The sequence below is a fragment of the Schistocerca piceifrons genome, chromosome 4, assembly GCF_021461385.2.
Source record: "Schistocerca piceifrons isolate TAMUIC-IGC-003096 chromosome 4, iqSchPice1.1, whole genome shotgun sequence".
Classification (NCBI taxonomy): Eukaryota; Metazoa; Arthropoda; class Insecta; order Orthoptera; family Acrididae; genus Schistocerca; species Schistocerca piceifrons.
Genome location: NC_060141.1, coordinates 118,650,324 through 118,669,555, shown reverse-complemented (window position 1 = coordinate 118,669,555; position 19,232 = coordinate 118,650,324). Strand labels below are relative to the sequence as shown.

General features: G+C 46.0%; 1 non-coding gene across 1 annotated transcript; it reads right to left on the bottom strand.

Annotated features, from left to right (window-relative positions):
- Positions 1–18,871: 18,871 nt before the first annotated feature.
- Trnas-cga lies at positions 18,872–18,946 on the bottom strand. Its single transcript has one exon. It is a non-coding gene; the product is annotated as a tRNA-Ser (tRNA).
- Between the last annotated feature and the right edge of the window lie 286 nt (positions 18,947–19,232).

The following is a 19,232-nucleotide window of genomic DNA, read 5'->3' as shown; positions in this document are numbered from 1 at the left end:
ACTGTAAGTCAATAGTCTTTCGACAAGTTTGCTACCGTTATCGCCTACTGTAATATTGTAAGAGTATTTTCATACCTAATACTCCCAACGCTCATCACCATCATCATCATCATCATTTAAGACTGATTATGCCTTTCAGCGTTCAGTCTGGAGCATAGCCCCCCTTATAAAATTCCTCCATGATCCCCTATTCAGTGCTAACATTGGTGCCTCTTCTGATGTTAAACCTATTACTTCAAAATCATTCTTAACCGAATCCAGGTACCTTCTCCTTGGTCTGCCCCGACTCCTCCTACCCTCTACTGCTGAACCCATGAGTCTCTTTTTGGGTAACCTTGCTTCTCCCATGCGTGTAACATGACCCCACCATCTAAGCCTGTTCGCCCTGACTGCTACATCTATAGAGTTCATTCCCAGTTTTTCTTTGATTTCCTCATTGTGGACACCCTCCTGCCATTGTTCCCATCTACTAGTACCTGCAATCATCCTAGCTACTTTCATATCCGTAACCTCAACCTTGTTGATAAGGTAACCTGAATCCACCCAGCTTTCGCTCCCATACAACAAAGTTGGTCGAAAGATTGAACGGTGCACAGATAACCTAGTCTTGGTACTGACTTCCTTCTTGCAGAAGAGAGTAGATCGTAGCTGAGCGCTCACTGCATTAGCCTTACTACACCTCGCTTCCAGTTCTTTCACTATGTTGCCATCCTGTGAGAATATGCATCCTAAGTACTTGAAACCGTCCACCTGTTCTAACTTTGTTCCTCCTATTTGGCACTCAATCCGTTTATATTTTTTTCCCACTGACATTACTTTCGTTTTGGAGATGATAATCTTCATACCATAGTCCTTACATTTCTGATCTAGCTCTGTAATATTACTCTGCAAACTTTCAATCGAATCTGCCAACACAACTAAGTCATCCGCATATGCAAGACTGCTTATTTTGTGTTCACATATCTTAATCTCACCCAGCCAGTCTATTGTTTTCAACATATGATCCATAAATAATATGAACAACAGTGGAGACAGGTTGCAGCCTTGTCTTACCCCTGAAACTACTCTGAACCATGAACTCAGTTTACCGTCAACTCTAACTGCTGCCTGACTATCCATGTAAAGACCTTTAATTGCTTGCAAAAGTTTGCCTCCTATTCCATAATCTCGTAGAACAGACAATAACTTCCTCCTAGGAACCCGGTCATATGCCTTTTCTAGGTCTATAAAGCATAGATACAATTCCCTGTTCCACTCATAACACTTCTCCATTATTTGTCGTAAGCTAAAGATCTGGTCCTGACAACCTCTAAGAGGCCTAAACCCACACTGATTTTCATCCAATTGCTCCTCAACTAATACTCGCACTTTCCTTTCAACAATACCTGAGAAGATTTTACCCACAACGCCGATTAAAGAGATACCTCTGTAGTTGTTACAATCTTTTCTGTTTCCATGTTTAAAGATTGGTGTGATTACTGCTTTTGTCCAGTCTGATGGAACCTGTCCCGACTCCCAGGCCATTTCAATTATCCTGTGTAGCCATTTAAGACCTGACATTCCACTGTACTTGATGAGTTCCGACTTAATTTCATCCACCCCAGCTGCTTTATTGCACTGCAATCTATTGACCATTTTCTCTACTTCCTCAAACGTGACCCTATTTCCATCATCATTCCTATCCCATTCTACCTCGAAATCTGAAACATTACTGATCGTATTTTCACCTACATTGAGCAACTCCCAACGCTCTCGTTAAATTATTTCAATATTCTAATCCTTTACCGTCCTACAGTTTTACTCCTACCTCTTTCAGCACAGCTGTTTGATTACCTCAGTCTTTTACAAGCTCAACCATGGCCGATGTGGCCAGAAAATCGACATTATTTTCGCATCACTTTTCTTAGTTATTCGACACCTACGTAACTCCCCTTCAGTAACGAATATCTGTAACCATCCGCAAATGCTGTACAAAATCCGCATTCTGTGTCTACATACGCATAGTTCTGAATCTTTATCCATCTCGTTCTCCACTTCATCTATAAGTCTTTGGCAAAAAAAAAGTAACCTCTGTCTGAACCAGAGAAGCGCTCGATAGTACAGCTTCTGTCTCGATTCATCCTAGTTTTTTTCATTATGGTATAAAAGCGAATGATTAGTTCTGTCTCATTGTAAACAGATTGCTAGATGGTCTAATCCGTATTTCTTATTATTCTTCCTTCCACCTCAATTGCATTTATTTCATTACCTTTTCTTTTAACTTCCCGTTTTTTTTCTCATTTACGTTGGATCTTCCAACTTCTTCTCTCGATGTTGTATTGTCTCGCCTTGCTGTAGATGTGACATTAATCCGATGTACCAGAAACAGAATGTTATGGAAAATGTTCTTATTACAGTATCAGTAGGGTTGACATTACTGTAAAGAGTAAATTCATTACAGTAACTATTTTAATATTAATTATTTTTATGTCCATCCTTTTGAAATGAGGTCTTTGGAACAACGGCCGTTTACTATTGCGAGCAAATAAAACTCCTACAGCCGTCCTTATGATTTTATTTGTTTTGTTGCAACCAGTTTCGGCGCCTTCTTCAGGTTGTAGATGATGCGCAAGGGATTGAAACGATCCCTATATATATCGCATCAGTGGCCAGTAGTTGATGGTTAGAGTGCTGACACCCAGGTTTTCAGATAGTCTGCGTAATCAGTTACGCTGATCACTGATTCGATACATATAGGGATCGTTTCAACCCCTTCCGCATAAACTACAGCCTGAAGAGGTTACATTGAAGCACCGAAACTGGCTGCGACAAAATAAATAAAATCATAAGGACGGCTGTAGACGTTTTATTTTCTCGCAATTCTTACTATTTGTTAATTCATCCACTTTGAGGTGGTGACGGTGATAAGGATTTTAATAGCTAATTAGTCTGTTCTCATCAAAGCTAGTAGATAAGAGTTTCTGAAACTCTTTTCCAGACAGAGGGAATGTAGGTGGTGGCCCTTCATAGGTGCAACATAGCTTATTCAGCAGTGATTCCAATTGCTGTTCTAAGTGATCCCTCCTATCTGTCTACGCTTATAATAAAGTGACCCACCGCGTTTTTCTGTCTGTGTGTGGAGGCTTATCTCAGAAACTACTGTAGGGATGTTGAACCAGTTTGCACTGGTAGAGTGATCCACGAGGAAAGTGTGTGTGTATAATTTATTACCACTACTCCAGAGAAATCGTCTGGCTATGGATACTTAGTACTACAGTGTAATTACTACACAGACAGCTCCACCCATGACCGTGGAACAAGAGCTAGGGGTGGTGACGTGAAAGGAATCCGACCACCCTCTACCACTAACATATTACCAAATCCAGATTAAAATGCCCCCCCCCCCTCCACCCGAAAAATACGGTTTAAGGCCAGGGAGAAGAAGAAGACTTACACATATAACTGTGTTCCAGAAGTACAGTCCCAGAAATTTCTCGTATCAGAAACATACCTATTTTATACACAGTTAGGACTACGTTACTTTCGCCCAAAACTTGCCCACTGCCAATGCATTTTCTGCTTCTTGATGGAGTTCATCTTCTGAGCAGGACTCTGGACACAGTCGGAATTGAAGCATGTGATGAACAGTCTGATCTTCTCCACAGTCACACTGAATATCATCTTGATCAGTGAAGTTCCACATTGCCAAATTAACGTTTGATCTGCCAGTACCAAATCTCAGTCTGTCTCATCAAATCCAGAAGATAAGAGTTTCTGAAACTCTTTTCCAGACAGTGGGAATGTAGGTCGTGGCCCTTCATAGTTGCAACATAGCTTATTCAGCAGTGATTCCAATTGTTGTCGATGTTCTTTGGAGACTCCTCCTTGACTTCAGTCTTTACGGGTGTGGTTCGTTACCATACAGCGGATGCCTTCTGTCCTGGTCTAGTTGCTTTCTTTCCTCATTCACAGCTGTTTCTCTACGAACAGGAGATGGTGCTAAACCTGCGAGATGATAAAAACCATTCGACCGGAGTGGATTTCAAACTTGTTTACGGCCACAATACGTCCTACAATGAAAAAAGCATCCTTCAGCTGCATTTGCTTTTGGTGACATAAATACTCCAACCATCTTCGGCGGTCATATTTTCTATAGAAGTGAATTCCACTTTCTTTGGATGTCTAGCAATCTGCTAATGTTTCCTTACAATTAATTCGCCTTCGGCTTAGACCTTCTACTTCGACGCTATAAACCAGCTGTGGTTTTGTTGCAGGAACCAAGCAGGCATTCTCTTAAAGTGAGTTAAGGAAACAGCGTTAGTATAATTCTGTATGCCCGGACGGGGATTTGAATCCCTCCCCCCATCCCTAGCCCCCTAGCCCAGTGTCTTGACCACCTCATCACCTCGCTCGTTCAACGACTTTTCCGAGGATATAGCGAGCAACTTATTTATCTTGTATTTCTTTTACAGGCAGTCTTTTAAGACCTGTTGGCTTGTGGTCCTACTACGGGTCATCTAGTCACTATTAATAATAGATACCGTTAAACGGTTATGATGGTAAATAAACTAAACTGTAGCCGCGCGGTATTAGCCGGGCGGTCTAAGGCGCTGCAGACATGGACTGTGCGGCTGGTCCCGGCGGAGGTTCGAGTCCTCCCTCGGGCATGGGCGTGTGTGTTTGTTCTTAGGACAATTTATGTTAAGTAGTGTGTAAGCTTAGGGACTGATGACCTTAGCAGTTAAGTCCCATAAGATTTTTTTTAACTGTAGAAAATACGAATAAATATAAGTTAACTGAGAAAAATTGGAAAATGGAAAAATAGGTATTGGTGTTTCAAGAAAAAATAGAAAACATAGTATAGGTGTGTACTAGATAGAAATTACCACCTTTGTCACCACAGTGTGGAAGCCTCGAAATTTACTTGGAACCCTATGCTCCTTGGCAGCAAAGTCTATTAATAAACATACCTACGTCGACATACGTGATATGTGGCGCCACCTACTGCTTAGTCACTTCATCTCTCGTAGTTCTGTGTTAGTATACAGGGTTATTACAAATGATTGAAGCGATTTCACAGCTCTACAGTAACTTTATTATTTGAGATATTTTCACAATGCTTTGCACACACATACAAAAACTCAAAAAGTTTTTTTAGGCACTCACAAATGTTCGATATGTGCCCCTTTAGTGATTCGGCAGACATCAAGCCGATAATCAAGTTCCTCCCACACTCGGCGCAGCATGTCCCCATCAATGAGTTCGAAAGCATCGTTGATGCGAGCTCGCAGTTCTGGCACGTTTCTTGGTAGAGGAGGTTTAAACACTGAATCTTTCACATAACCCCACAGAAAGAAATCGCATGGGGTTAAGTCGGGAGAGCGTGGAGGCCATGACATGAATTGCTGATCATGATCTCCACCACGACGGATCCATCGGTTTTCCAATCTCCTGTTTAAGAAATGCCGAACATCATGATGGAAGTGCAGTGGAGCACCATCCTGTTGAAAGATGAAGTCGGCGCTGTCGGTCTCCAGTTGTGGCATGAGCCAATTTTCCATCATGTCCAGATACACGTGTCCTGTAACGTTTTTTTCCGCAGAAGAAAAAGGGGCCGTAAACTTTAAACCGTGAGATTGCACAAAACACGTTAACTTTTGGTGAATTGCGAATTTGCTGCACGAATGCGTGAGGATTCTCTACCACCTTGATTCGCACATTGTGTCTGTTCACTTCACCATTAAGAAAAAATGTTGCTTCATCAATGGAAACAAGTTTCGCACTGAACGCATCCTCTTGCATGAGCTGTTGCAACCGCGCCGAAAATTCAAAGCGTTTGACTTTGTCATCAGGTGTCAGGGCTTGTAGCAATTGTAAACGGTAAGGCTTCTGCTTTAGCCTTTTCCCTAAGATTTTCCAAACCGTCGGCTGTGGTACGTTTAGCTCCCTGCTTGCTTTATTCGTCGACTTCCGCGGGCTACGCGTGAAACTTGCCCACACGCGTTCAACCGTTTCTTCGCTCACTGCAGGCCGACCCGTTGATTTCCCCTTACAGAGGCATCCCGAAACTTTAAACTGCGCATACCATCGCCGAATGGAGTTAGCAGTTGGTGGATCTTTGTTGAACTTCGTCCTGAAGTGTCGTTGCACTGTTATGACTGACTGATGTGAGTGCATTTCAAGCACGACATACGCTTTCTCGGCTCCTGTCGCCATTTTGTCTCACTGCGCTCTCGAGCGCTCTGGCGGCAGAAACCTGAAGTGCGGCTTCAGCCGAACAAAACTTTAAGAGTTTTTCTACGTGTCAGTAGTGTGTCGTGACCATATGTCAATGAATGGAGCTACAGTGAATTTATGAAATCGCTTCAATCATTCAAAATGGCTCTGAGCACTATGGGACTTAACATCTGTGGTCATCAGTCCCCTAGAACGTAGAACTACTTAAACCTAACTAACCTAAAGACATCACACACATCCATGCCCGAGGCAGGATTCGAACCTGCGACCGTATCAGTCGCGCGGTTCCGGACTGAGCGCCTAGAACCGCGAGACCACCGCGACCGGCGCTTCAATCATTTGTAATAGCCCTGTATATGGCGCTTTTCTGTTTTAGAGAGTATAAAATCTTAACGGTAAAATTAGTATATTATGTTACCCTCCAGCCTCTAGTTCGAATGGTTAAACGAAATTAATATTTGTGCTATGTTATTATCTATGCCGAAGGTGGGTGAGGTTGGTGGCGTATTATACGGTAGAAATCTTTAACAGTGCGGCTCTCGCAGCCGAGCGAAGCAGACGTGCGGTGTGTGCTCTCCGCTGTCAGAGAGAGCCCGCGCGCCTTGTTTACTTTTTTCGGCCGACACTAACGTGACGCCGTAGCGCTACAAGACCATGGAAAACCATACAGAAGATCAACCTTGAAATTCACATTTCGGAACGACTTTACCCGACCAAAGACGCTCGAAGTCGAACGCTTTTTAAAAGAGGAAGCCAAGATCCCGGCTGCCGAAATTGTCGGCATTCACTTTTCGATTGTCAGTAGCACGGTCTATGTAAAGCTCATAAACGAAACTACATGCGACAAGGTGCTACGTGAGATGAAACAAGAACTCCGCTTCTGCCACGCAGAAGGCAATGTTGGCAACGTCGAGGGCGGCCATGCCGCAATGGGACTGCGGACTATACGCATATTCGAACTTCCATTTGAACTCCCGGCGGCAGAAGTTGTAGCGGCGCTCCGCCCCTACGGCACGGTACACGAACACGTGGTTGAAAAATGGACCCAGTTTAAGACGTATCTAGCACTTAATGGAGTACGCCAAGTGCGCATAGATCTCCAACGACACGTGCCATCCTATCTACAGATAGGAGGATGCCGGGCCATAGTTACTTATGACGGCCAGCCGAAGACGTGTTCCGGATGCGGCAAGGAAAGTCACCTTCGTTCCGAGTGCCTCCAGCGTCGGATCACACAACTCACACCGAAGGACGTTGCACCACCAGCGGCGAAGACTATTCTACCCGTGACTTATGCGGCAGCGCTCACGACGTTCTCCACACAACAGACACGGCCGACCGCTTCAGCGGTACAAGAATCACTTTCCACGGACAATAACCTGGATGATCCGCCGACCTGGCCAGTGGTGGAAAATAGTACTACGACTCTCGAGCTACCGAACGCGACAGACATTGACGCCAGCAAGATGGCAATTGATTCCCTTATTGTACCGACCGAAGCGTTTGTTCCGGCGGAGCGTGAGTCAGTGCCGTCTTCTGACAATGAAGGCCACGTACGGAAACAGCGATCACCGAAACGCCGAAAGCGCCGTCGTCGGACCGTGTCGGAACACAGCGGTTCGCATTCGGCCGGGGAAGAACAACTGACCCCTCAAGAAGCCAGCCGCGAAGCTGGGGCTGTTTCCACTGACTCCAACCTTGCAGAACAGACAGAAAAACATGCAGCTTTCGACCATCAGCACATTGACAGCAACAGTGAGCAGCGGGAAGGTACCAGTGCAGGCAGCGAAGTCGCCCGGTCCCTTACTATCAAACATTCCGAGGGTCTGGAACATGAACAGACATCCGCGCCCGCTTCGTGGGCCGAGGACGTCGAGACACGAGATCCCGACCCGCGGCCAGCTGAGGCGCCGCCGGATCATGCAGCATAAGCAGCACAAGGAGGACCGCGTTCGGCGGGGGGTGACATCACTTCCGATGTTCGCTTCTCTCCAACTTCAACATGGATAACCTCGCCCAAACAACGCGTTGCCAGGCTTACCGCCTGGCTACAATGAATATCAACATGATCAGTTCTCCCGTCAAGATCCAACTTTTGAAAGAAACCCTACGAGCCATGGGAGTTGACTTTGCTTTCCTACAAGAAGTGAAAACGACTGCACTCCCGCACTTTTACGGTTACGCCACACATGTGACGCCCGGTAGCCCTGCAGACACCGGAGTGGCAATATTAGTGCGTGAAGGTATTGAAGTTACCGACGTCACGTTTCTTCCCTCCGCGCGAGGAATAGCATTTACGGCACTCAACACCCGATTCATTAATGTTTACGCGCCGTCGGGTACCACAAGACGTCACGACCGCGCCAGATTTTACTCCACAGATGTCGCTCCCCTTTTCCTTGGACGATACGACCACAGCGTCTTCGCCGGCGATTTTAGTTGCTTACTTCACCCCAAGGACCAAATCCCACATTACATGCCTGGTCCGGAACTGGGTGCGATGATCCAAGAACTTCACTTGTGCAACACGTGGGAAGAAGTCCACGGTAACCGCTCTGGCCACACTCATCTTACCAGTCATTCGGCCAGCCGACTTGACCGCATATATGTGTCACAAGATCTCACACAAGGTGTGGTGGACGCCGAACTATGGCCTCAAGCCTATTCCGATCACAGTGCCTATATCTGCACTATACACCTACGCCCCCAACAAGTCTGGCGCAGCAATGGCTTTTGGAAGCTCAACATAATTCATCTCCAGGACCTGGATTGCCGTCAGCAAGTTGCAGCAACGTGGACTGACTGTGAACGCCGCCACCCACGATACACCTCGACCCTGGAGTGGTGGCTCCTCTGTGCCAAACAAGCAATCCGTAGGACACTTATGCAATATGGCAAGGACGTGACTGCGTGGCATAGACAGACCCTCTATTTTTACTACGCGGCACTCAGGGACCTCGACGCCTTACTCTCTTCCCCGGAGAGACAACATGACCAAAGCAGAATCAAGGCTCACATACTATCATTGACGAAGCGCCGACTAGAAGGTGCAGTAGTCCGCTCGCGACGGCACGACCCAACGGTTGCAGAGGAACCCACTATGCACCACGTTGTGGCGGATAAGCGCCGACAACGCCAACATTTAATCACACAACCCAGGAAACAGGACGGTCGCTTATGTACGACCCAAGCAACTATAGTAAAGGCGGTGGAGGATGATTTTAGTCATCTTTACAAGGAAAGAACCGTCGATGACGAGACCACTACTGAAGTGTTACAGCAGGTAACACGTACTATCGACGAGGCTACCGTGAGTGCACTAACAGAGGAAATCTCACTCGAAGAGTCGAAGACGCCGTGGACAAAGGTGCGGCCAGTAAGTCTCCTGGACCTGATGGATTGCCCATCGAATTCTATCGGACTTTCCGTGACATCATGATGCCTCGCTGGGTTATAATGTTCCGCGAACTTATGTCTCCAGACTGTGTTGTGCCGCCAGCGTTTGTAGAAGGTCTTCTCATACCAGTACATAAGCGTGGTGGAGGGCCATCGATTAACGACTATCGGCCGCTTACAATGCTGAACGCCGATTACAAGATTTTCACCAGGATTATATCGAGCCGTATTAAGACGACTTTGCCGATGATCCTCGCTCCAGAACAGACGACGCAGGGGGGAGAAGCCAACATACACATGGCCACCGGTGACTGCAGGGACTTAATAGCAATCGCTTCTGCGTACCGTCTGAGAGCGGCGATCGTCTCCGTCGATTTCAACCGCGCCTTTGATAGAGTGCACCACAACTTCCTCCTACGAGTGATGGACTGTATGGGATTCCCCCCGGGCCTCATCGACACCCTACGGCGTCTTTGGACCGCAGCCAGCTAACACGTCCAGGTCAATGGAAGGACGGTAGGACCAGTACCCATTCAGAGGTCTCTACGACAGGGTTGTCCCCTTTCTACCTACCTTTATGCAATCGCACTCGAGCCACTCCTAGGGGGCCTTAACCACCGCCTATCTGGCATCACGCTGCGGGACGTCACCCTTCGCTATAGGACATACGCTGACGACCTGCTACTGCTGGTTCGTTCCAATGACGAAGTTAAAAGCGTACTAACCTGGATTGAGCGATACGGACAGGCCGCAGGCAGTCTTCTGAACATCAACAAGTCGGCGGCGTTGGATATTGGCGTGGTCTCGGACCGGAAGCCCTCGCTACCCTCCCACCAGTTTCTGATCTGCGATATTTGGGAATCACGTTCAAGGAAGATGTACGTAAAGCAGCTGCAGCAAACTACCGACGGTTATTACAGATCATACGCGCAATGGTGCGACAGAACCTGCTCCAGGACTTGAAGCAGCTACAACGTGTTGAATACCTGAACCTCTACGCAGCATCAAAACTCAACCACGTGGCACAGGTCCTCCCACTACCGCTGCAGATAGGTAGCCGACTTCAGGCGGCCTTCTGTTACTACGTTTCCGCAGGTCATATCTTTAAAGTACGATACGACACTCTTACCCTCCCAGTGCACAAAGGAGGGCTGGGATTGGTCAATGTCAGGGCGAGAGCAGCTGCCCTTTACATGAGCAACATGAGGAAACGATGGAAAATTCAATATACTCTCTCTTTTACTACAGGTTCTGATGCCAGTCTCTCACGTCTTGCAGGTGTTGGTTGCGCACGTCGCATCACAGCTCTCCCATGTGTCGACCTTCAATCTTGATTACAGCTATGTCAGCTCGAACCTCTCCGCCACACGTCCACCAAAGGTGAAAGATTTTTAAACCAGCCTTCTGCGGACTGTTCCCCATAACGTGATGGAAAACAAGTACCCTATGGTTCACTGGCCAAGAGTGTGGAAAACGATACACCACAACTTTCTGTCATCCACGATGCGTTCGAAGTGGTATCAGATCGCCAGCAAAAAATATGCCACACGACAGCGACTTCACACTATTGGACTGGCAGGCTCCCCTTATTGCCCAGATTGTCACCTTTCGGATACCGATGAACATCGTTTTACTTGCGCATCATCGTCCGGAGTTTGGCGACTAACACAGAAGATATTGGTTTGTTACCTCCGGGTCATACCTGATATGATTGACCCTCAGACCCTACTCTGTCCCGATGAAACTTACTTTCCGGCTGCAAAATATCATGCGTTTACATGGTTCAAGGGACTTACCGCCGCCTACATCTTTAGCGACGGAGAGAAAGAGCAGCTTGATTACTAGTGGTTCCTACAAAATGCTCACAATGCCCTCGAACGCACACCGAAATACCGTACGCTGTTCGTAAATTATTTACGCAGCGTTTTCGTTAACCCCCACTCAGCTGGGGAGTGCCAAGCTGCGGTTAATGTTCTGTGCCGCATCACACTAACGGCTGAACGTTCTGCCTTGTCAGCGATGAGAGAAGGAAGAGACAAGCTGCTGCAAGGATGCTGTTTTCCTTGAGGCACTAGCGAAGCAGAGTGCCTCCGTTGCAGATGCCCTTCAAAGGCGCTATTGGAGATATCAGATAACGATGGCGAGGCTCCAAGTGGAACCAGTTACATTATTGAAGAACCTTTTAGTTGGAATTACATCAGTGATTTATATTTTTATTTTTGGATTACTCTTTTATGCCACCTTTGTTGTTGGTACACTTACTTGTAACACTTAGTTACTAGAATTCTCATTTGTACTCGTTCCCTAAATGTAGTCATGTAAAAAAAAAAAAAAAGTGACAAAGGATAGCCCTAAACTTGATCACCCATATTTCCCCTGGTATATAGGCAGCTCTCTGGGGTGGGTTTACTTAGGAGGCAATGCCTGAAGTGGATCAGATTTTTTGATATAGGATGAAAAGTGGCGGTGGCACTTCGGTTTTTTTTAAGTTCCATTTTCCTAAGGGGCTTTTTAAGGGAAAAAAAAGTGGTCAAAAAAGAAAAAACAACAAAATAAAAAAAGAGCTCTAATGCGTTGCTTCCTGGATTCGGGTAGGCGCGCCGGCCCCAGATAAAAAAAGAAATAAAAAAAAAATAAAAAAAAAGCGGTCTAAGGCGCTGCAGATATGGACTGTGCGGCTGGTCCTGGCGGAGGTTCGAGTCCTCCCTCGGGCATGGGCGTGTGTGTTTGTTCTTAGGATAATTTATGTTAAGTAATGTGTAAGCTTAGGGACTGATGACCTTAGCAGTTAAGTCCCATAAGATTTTTTTTTTAAAAAAAAGGTAAACTGCAGAAAATACGAATAAATATAAGTTAATTGAGAAAAATTGGAAAATGGAAAAATAGGTATTGGTGTTTCAAGAAAAAATAGAAAAGATAGTATAGGTGTGTACTAGAGAGAAATTACCACCTTTGTCATCACAGTGTGGAAGCCTCGAAATTTACTTGGAACCCTATGCTCCTTGGCAGCAAACAGTCTATTAATAAACATACCTACGTCGACATACGTGATATGTGGCGCCATCTACTGCTTAGTCATCTCATCTCTCGTAGTTCTGTGTTAGTATATATGGCGCTTTTCTGTTTTAGAGAGTATAAAATCTTAACGGTAAGATTAGTATATTATGTTACCCTCCAGCCTCTAGTTCGAATGGTTAAACGAAATTAATATTTGTGCTACGTTATTATCTATGCCGAAGTTGGGTGAGGTTGGTGGCGTATTATACGGTAGAAATCTTTAACAGAGACAAAAACAGAGCAGTGGAGTGTAAGTGAACTAAATGTGGTGACGCTGAGGCAGTGAGATCAGGAAATGCGATGCTGAAAGTAGTAAATGACTTTTGCTATTTGTCTAGCAAAATAAATGACGATTGCAGAACTAAAGAGGCCGTAAAATACAGGTAGGCAATAACAAGGAAATATTTTCGGAAAAACAAAAATTTGTTAACGTTGAATATGAATTTAGGTGTTAGGCAGTCTTTGAGGAAAATATTTGCGTGGAGTCTAGTCTTATGTTGAACTGAAACGTGAACGATAGACAGCACAGAAAAGAGGAGAATAGATACTGCTGAAATGTGGTGCTACAGAGGAATTATTGAAGGGGTACTGGTCTGAGTAGTGGAGAAAATAAATTTATAGTGCAATTTTACAAAAAGAAGGGACTTTGGCGTTAGGGATAGCAAGAGTTTAGGAATATAGTCCTCACATCTGACGATAATCATTCTGAACTGGTGCATGTCACACCATAAATCATTCATCTTAAAAACTCACTAGTAAATTTTCCTATAAACAACTTAGCTGAGGCGTAGCCGCGTACTGGCTCACAGGTAACACCACTGAATCAGCCCACATAAATTTGCCTATAATAATCAGTAATCGATACATAATACGATCAGCTAAATAACTGTAACAATTTGGTTGACCGTTGCAAAATATGTAACAGCAGTACGAATAGACATTGCGTGAGCCTTTTATAATCACTGGTAGGATGCTATGTTCGCGCGTCTTCGGAAAATGGGTATATTCAGAGTTCTGCAATTCAGTCTTCTATTTGTTACAGAGCTAGAGGGCCAGAATAGGATATGGGTAATCGCGAAGTCATCTACTTAATCGGATAGATATTTCACTGCTGAATCACCATAATCATTTATGTGCTAGTTTATGCTTAGCTTGTAGTGATTTCTTTTCACCTTTTCGTAGCGTTCATTCATCCTCTAACACGGTACTCACAATGTTGCAGTGTTTTGTATGCAGTGGCAGCTTCAGTTTGCAGTATCATTAAATATCTTTGTGTCCTCTGTTAGCTTGTATCTTCTCCGTACTTTGGCCTATTATCCATTCATTATTCGTTCTGAAGAATCCTTCACTACGTAGTCTCTTCTAATCGTACATTGTGTTTTCTTCCTTACTTCCTATTGTCCTAACCTCTTGTCGTCAATTACGTGTCCATGTTCAACATCTTAGTACCTCCACACACCAATATTTTGTCTCCCCAGATTAAAACTTCGTATCTTACTCCTTACAGTATTTTGAAGGCTTGTACTCATTTCTTTTCACCTTTTCGTAGCGTTCATTCATCCTCTAACACGGTACTCACAATGTTGTAGTGATGTTCTTAGGTTAGTTAGGTTTACGTAGTTCTATGTTCTAGGGGACTGATGACCATAGATGTTAAGTCCCATAGTGCTCAGAGCCATCTGAACCACTTTTGGTGAACTGTTTTGTATGCAGTAGCAGCTTATACAAGGGACTATACACGGTTTAATGTTAAAATGAAGGCTGCACCACCTTTTACAATGCAGAAGCAATAAAACTTTTGGATCTGCATTGTGAAAGATGGCTGAGCTTACATTTTAACACTGATATTAACGGCCACTACCTCGTATCCGCCATGCATAAAATCAAAATCATACAAAATATTTATTTCAGTGAACTGCTCCCTTAATCACAAAGTAAGATTCAGACAGTGAGCCCTTGTTTTATTGCTGAGCAAGGTGCCGCAGCGGCTAGCACACTGGACTCGCATTCTTCAAGGTGCCGCAGCGGCTAGCACACTGGACTCGCATTCTTCAGTATGACGTTCCATACCCGCGTCCGGCTATTACATGCTTCAAGTAAATGCCGGGATGGATCCTTTGAAAGGGGACGGCCAACTTCCTTCCCCATCCTTACATAATCTGATGGAACCGATGACCTCACTGTCTGGACCCCTCCCCAAATCAACCATCCAACTTGTTTTATTATACCGCCATCAGAGCTCTCATATACATAATGGACGGGGACGAGCCCAGTAATGAAATCGTAACATAGCCTATGCAAACGGCCTTCTGGTTGTTAGAAAACGTGAGATGCGACTTCTACTGCAAACCAAATTAGACGCTATAGAACGTGAATAATACACTACTGGCCATTAAAATTGTTACACCATGATTACGACGTGCTACAGGCGCGAAATTTAACCGACAGGAAGAAGATGCTGTGATATGCAAATGATTAGCTTTTCAGAGCATTCACACAAGGTTGGCGCCGATGGCAACACCTACAACGTGCTGATATGAGGAAAGTTTCCAACCGATTTCTCATACACAAACAGCAGTTGACCGGCGTTGCCTGGTGAAACGTTGTTGTGATTCCTCGTGTAAGGAGGAGAAATGCGTACCATCACGTTTCCGACTTTGATAAAGGTCGGATTGTAGCCTACCGCGATTGGGGTTTATCGTATCACATCATTGCTGCTCCCGTTGGTCGAGATCCAAGGACTGTTAGCAGAATATGGAATCGGTGGGTTCGGGAGGGTAATACGGATCGCCGTGCTGGATCCCAACGGCCTCGTATCACTAGCAGTCGAGATGACAGGCGTCTTATCCGCACGGCTGTAACGGATCGTGCAACCACGTCTCTGTCCCTAAGTCAACAGATGGGGACGTTTGCAAGACAACAACCATCTGCACGAACAGTTCGACGACGATTGCGGCAGCATGGACTATCAGCTCGGAGACCATGGCTACGGTTACCCTTGACGCTGCATCACAGACAGGAGCGCCTGCGATGGTGTGCTCAACGACGAACCTGCGTGCACGAATGGCAAAACGTCATTTTTTCGGATGAATCTAGGTTATGTTTACAGCATCATGATGGTCGCATCCGTGTTTGGCGACATCGCGGTGAACGCAAATTGGAAGCGTGTATTCGTCATCGCCATACTGGCGTATCACCCGGCGTGATGGTATGGGGTGCTATTGGTTACACGTCTCGGTCACCTCTTGTTCGCATTGACGGCACTTTGAACAGTGGACGTTACATTTCAGATGTGTTACGACCCGTGGCTCTACGCTTCATTCGATCCCTGCGAAACCCTACATTTTAGCAGGATAATGCACGACCGCATGTTGCAGGTCCTCTACGGCCTTTATGGATACAGAAAACGTGCGACTGCTGCCCTGACCAGCACATTCTCCAGATATCTCACCAATTGAAGACGTCTGGTCAATGGTGGCCGAGCAACTGGCTCGTCACAATACGCCAGTCACTACTCTTGATGAACTGTGATATCGTGTTGATGCTGCGTGGGCAGCTGTACCTATACACGACACCCAAGCTCTGTTTGACTCAATGCTCAGGCGTATCAAGGCCGTTACTACGGCCAGTGGTGGTTGTTTTGGGTACTGATTTCTCAGGATCTATGCACCCAAATTGCATGAAAATTTAATCACATGTTAGTTCTAGTATAATATATTTGTCCAATGAATACGCGTTTACCATCTGCATTTCTTCTTGGTGTAGCAATTTTAATGACCAGTAGTGTATAATTGTTTCATATCCTGCCACGATATTTCGGCGCAGAGTCTTCTGGCAATCTTCAGTTGAGTTCTGACGACATTGTCCCGAGGTCACGTCCTTAAGACCCTGCCAGCACATGCGCCGTGTCTTCAACTGGCAGTGCGCAAGAGCTGCTTGAGCACATAGGGTGGGGCCCCTCCACGCCCACACCGACATGTTGACCAGTTCTACTGTCACCTCCGTATAACATGTTAGTTTTCGAATCAGGAGTCACAGGATGCGGGCTGTTCAAATGGTTCAAATGGCTCTAAGCACTATGGGACTTAACATGTGAGGTCAGCAGTCCCCTAGTCTTAGAACTACTTAAACCTAACTAACCTAAGGACATCACACACATCCATGCCCAAGGCAGGATTCGAACCTGCGACCGTAGCAGCAGCGCGGTTCCGGACTGAAGCGCCTAGAACCGCTCGGCCACCACGGCCGGCTAAGCACCGAGGGAAAAAAACCCCTGCGACAGTAGGACGGGTAGCAAGGGCAGTAGCGGCTTGCTAGCTGCGACAGTGCATGCAAGGTGAGGTTATGTTTGTGCGAGGTATCGTGCATCGTTACCTTTGTCGTTGCGGGTGCTCGTTGTAGCTGGGTCAGTCCGGGCACTGCAGCTGGGCTCCTGTGAATTCTCCTCGGCCTGCTGCAGCGGCTGCGTCCCTCTAACAGTCCGAGGTCCGAGGTCGTCATACATTAGTGGGCGATCGGCCGTAGGTCAGGTCACAGTGTAAGGGGGGGGGGGGGGCTGGTTTGCGTGTTGTGTACAGTACGGCTTCCCTGTTGCGATTGCCTGTTTTTCGGTGGGTCGAGCGTCTGGGGTTGCCAGCAGTAGCTATGCTGCAGGGGCTCGCCAGTACTGTTGTGTTAGCGTGCTATGGACCATAGATGTGAGCGCATGCGCTTCTGCTGCAAATCTGTGTGCTGCGCCTCGCGCCCTTCTTGCTGAAACCTCGCCGCATCGATATCAGTTCAATTGTCTTCGCACGATGAAGTGAAAAAACGACGCCTGCTACGCAGAGTACGAAGTTTTTCTACGACAAAATTTCCCGCAGAATTTCACTGGAAACCGCCGTCTCGATTGATAAGGAACTCAGTTATATTTCCACTGATTCATTGATAATAAAGTTCCTAAAGTTTGACGCAAGGGCCACAATTTTTGTTTCATCGTATTTCATCAAATATCCAGTGGAAAGACAATGCTAGGCGATAGCGGACTTATTGGCCTGAACGAGGCGAGCATGCCGTTGATATTCTACAATGCGATCCTGTGCACTGCACGTCGTTTGCCCTACGTAGGATATGCCGCATTCGCAAGGAATTCCGTAAACAACTGCATTGTGCAATTCTCAGTGGTCTTTGACGGAGCCTAAAGGGAGGAGATCTTGGGATGAGGAGGCAAAATTACTTTAACTTTATATCTTCTTAATATTCTGCTTATTTTCGCTGAAACTTGCCCGATATATGGTGGGTAAGCAGTCGTTTTGGAAGCCGCATCCTTTTCTTTGTTCTGTCGTTTGTACGTCTGTGGAGCTCTCTGTAATTGCTGAGGCGAACATCCACTGTTCAGCAGGTGTTGCAGTTCAGTTTGCAGACTGCTGGAATATGTAATACCGCCGCTGCAAATAACAAGAAACGCAAAAGGGAATACGGCAATGGTAAGACAAAGGGACCACTGTAGACGGCGTGAGTTAGATTATGTGTCCAAAGACATGTATTACCTGCATTTAGAAGCGGCAGCAAGGCTATCTTCTTTGTTTTGGGACTGGGCTACTGCTGTGACACGGACCAAAATGAACTGGTTCCACAACAAGGCTGCGATACGGCAGACTGCGAAGATTGACCGACCTTCGGCATGGATGCGGCAAGAAGTTCCTACTCGACGATCCATTATCAACTCGACGGGGAAATCTATAGATGACATGACTGTGTCTGTGCTGGCAAGATGTCTTAATTTGGTCCTATACCTGGTTCATCACCACTAATGGACTTTTTCAGATCCATCGAAAACGCTGCGTGCCGTCTTGCAACAGACGCAGCTGAGGAAGTTCGAAGGGAGTCTTACGCTTGTGGCGAGAGACACCAGCGAAGAGCAACATATAGCATATGAGGAGGGCATGCCTCCTTATCTTACGAGCAGATGTGGATACGTCAGTATCGGATGCTCATGCCACAGGATGACTCTATGAATGAGATCAATGTTTTATTATGTGGTTCGACCTATCGAAAGATAAATAGGGATCCTACTAACCGAGTGATACGAAAAACAGTAGTACTTTTATTTGACAGTACTTTCCAAAGCAGGTCATTAGGAGACTAACATCAAATAGAATGAGATTTTCACTCTGCAGCGGAGTGTGCGCTGATATGAAACTTGCTGGCAGATTAAAACTGTGTGCCCGACCGAGATTCGAACTCGGGACCTTTGCCTTTCGCGGGCAAGTGCTCTACCAACTGAGCTACCGAAGCACGACTCACGCCCGGTACTCACAGCTTTACTTCTGCCGGTACCTCGTCTCCTACCTTCCAAACTTTACAGAAGCTCTCCTGCGAACCTTGCAGAACTAGCACTCCTGAAAGAAAGGATACTGCGGAGACATGGCTTAGCCACAGCCTGGGGGATGTTCCCAGAATGAGATTTTCACTCTGCAGCGGAGTGTGCGCTGATATGAAACTTCCTGATATGAAACCTTTGCCCGCGAAAGGCAAAGGTCTCGAGTTCGAATCTCGGTCGGGCACACAGTTTTAATCTGCCA